General features: G+C 54.2%; 1 non-coding gene across 1 annotated transcript in view; it reads right to left on the bottom strand.

Moving 5' to 3' along the window:
- Positions 1-1,179, bottom strand: part of LRP88_02288 — a 1,793-nt gene extending 614 nt beyond the window's left edge. The window contains exon 1 of the ribosomal RNA XR_014475154.1: positions 1-1,179. This exon is cut by the window's left edge and continues 614 nt beyond it. This is a non-coding gene — a ribosomal RNA (18S ribosomal RNA).
- Between the last annotated feature and the right edge of the window lie 1,321 nt (positions 1,180-2,500).

Raw genomic sequence — 2,500 nt, 5'->3', positions numbered from 1 at the left:
TTAAGCCGCAGGCTCCACCCCTGGTGGTGCCCTTCCGTCAATTTCTTTAAGTTTCAGCCTTGCGACCATACTCCCCCTGGAGCCCAAGCACTTTGATTTCTCGTAAGGTGCCGAACGAGTCAAAATATAACATCGTCCGATCCCTAGTCGGCATAGTTTATGGTTAAGACTACGACGGTATCTGATCGTCTTCGATCCCCTAACTTTCGTTCCTGATTAATGAAAACATCCTTGGCAAATGCTTTCGCAGTAGTTAGTCTTCAATAAATCCAAGAATTTCACCTCTGACAATTGAATACTGATGCCCCCGACTGTCCCTATTAATCATTACGGCGGTCCTAGAAACCAACAAAATAGAACCACACGTCCTATTCTATTATTCCATGCTAATGTATTCGAGCATAGGCCTGCCTGGAGCACTCTAATTTTTTCACAGTAAAAGTCCTGTTTCCCCGCCACACCCAGTGAAGGGCATGGGGTTCCACAGAGGGAAAGGCCCGGCCGGACCAGTACACGCGGTGAGGCGGACCGGCCAGCCAGGCCCAAGGTTCAACTACGAGCTTTTTAACCACAACAACTTTAATATACGCTATTGAGCTGGAATTACCGCGGCTGCTGGCACCAGACTTGCCCTCCAATTGTTCCTCGTTAAGGGATTTAAATTGTACTCATTCCAATTACAAGACCCAAAAGAGCCCTGTATCAGTATTTATTGTCACTACCTCCCCGAGTCGGGATTGGGTAATTTGCGCGCCTGCTGCCTTCCTTGGATGTAGTAGCCGTTTCTCAGGCTCCTTCTCCGGGGTCGAGCCCTAACCCTCCGTTACCCGTTGCAACCATGTTTGGCCAATACCCAAACATCGAAAGTTGATAGGGAAGAAATTTGAATGAACCATCGCCGGCGCAAGGCCATGCGATTCGAGGAGTTATCATGAATCACCAGTGAGCCCCGGAGGGCATTGGTTTTTAATCTAATAAATACATCCCTTCCGAAGTCGGGATTTTTAGCATGTATTAGCTCTAGAATTACCACGGTTATCCAAGTAGTAAGGTACTATCAAATAAACGATAACTTATATAATGAGCCATTCGCAGTTTCGCTGTATAATTGCTTATACTTAGACATGCATGGCTTAATCTTTGAGACAAGCATATGACTACTGGCAGAATCAACCAGGTAACTATCGTTTGCCGGGGTTAGCCTACCGGCGCAATGTTTCAGCGCCGGAGAGAGTTCCAGTTACTGGGTGGCGCCCGAGGGCGCGCCCGCTGAAGCGCTGCTGGCCAGGCCTGCAGCGCCGCTTTGGGCAATCCGCTTTCCCCTCTTAGTTCCCCCAGGGCGTCCTTCCGCCGCACTGATGCCCCGGAGGGCGGTGCGACTTGGGGGCCCCAGGAGGAGGACTCAGCGCGCAGCTTCTACCATTGCGGTGTCCGCCACGCGTGGTTGCCTCCCGTTGCTCGGGTTTCAGGCGTGACCAGCGGCCAGCCATCCACAGAGCCCATCCGGCAGCGGTCGGGGCAAGCCCCAGCCGCTGTATTCCAGGCATCCCCAGTACGGCGTGCACCCGGAGGAGCCGCTTTCGTGGGGTCGACCAGCCACTGTGAACCCCGGCCGCGCCGAGGCACGGAGCCTGCAAGCTTGTATGAAGGGACACGCAGTGGAGGTCTGCAAGATCAGGTACAGTGGGCGCAGCGCCTGTGAGGGCGCCGCTTAGAGGGTGCGCAGCGGCTTTGGCCGTTTCCAGCCGCCGCCGCTTTGCCCCCTCTCACATACCCACCGACGGACTTTTTGGGCCGCACGCCAGACCGGGCTCGCGGGCCACTTTTCGCGTTCCGCAAAATTCATTTGTATGGGAAAACAAAAAAATCGACTCACGGCCACCAAACGGCGAAACCATTTTGCACGCATTTTTGACATGCGGGCTCATATGACTAAACCGACGACGGCGAGTCGAATGGTGGTCATCCCGCCTTCGTGCGACGCCTGTGGAAGGCGGGAGAGCTGTTTTTGTGCGCGCTCCAGGGTAGACGGGTGGACTTGGTGGTTTTCGGGCGCGAGCCGCCTACCCGGGAGCACCCCGCCGGATTTTCCAGCTACCCTGTACCTCAGGCCCACCTACCCTATACCTCCTCCAACTTCAAACGGCCGCCACGGCTCGGGGAGAGGCGGCAGCGAGGCGTGCCGTGTACCGTTGTGATGGTCTCGTCGAGACGCGTCGGTTGGCGGCCCCCAATTGGTGGTGGGGGCTGTGGTTGGCGAGATGTTCTTGTTGGGTTGACTTTTTCAGAATTTCAACTGACGATTGCTTGAGTTGTCAGCCAAGATCACAGACCAAGAGGATTTTCCCGATTTTCCCGCCTACCCTAGAGCAAAATCGACCTACCCTGTACCAAATTTCACCAAATTTCGCCTACCCTGGAGCAAAATCCACTTACCCTGTACTAGAATCGACCTACCCTATACCGGATTTTTTTTTCACCAAGGCCAACCCGTCCACCC

Source organism: Fusarium phalaenopsidis (genome assembly GCF_050370095.1).
Source record: "Fusarium phalaenopsidis strain FUZ10S chromosome Unknown contig_32286, whole genome shotgun sequence".
NCBI lineage: Eukaryota > Fungi > Ascomycota > Sordariomycetes > Hypocreales > Nectriaceae > Fusarium > Fusarium phalaenopsidis.
Note: the sequence above shows the minus strand (reverse complement) of the source record. Positions and strands in the feature narration are given on the sequence as shown.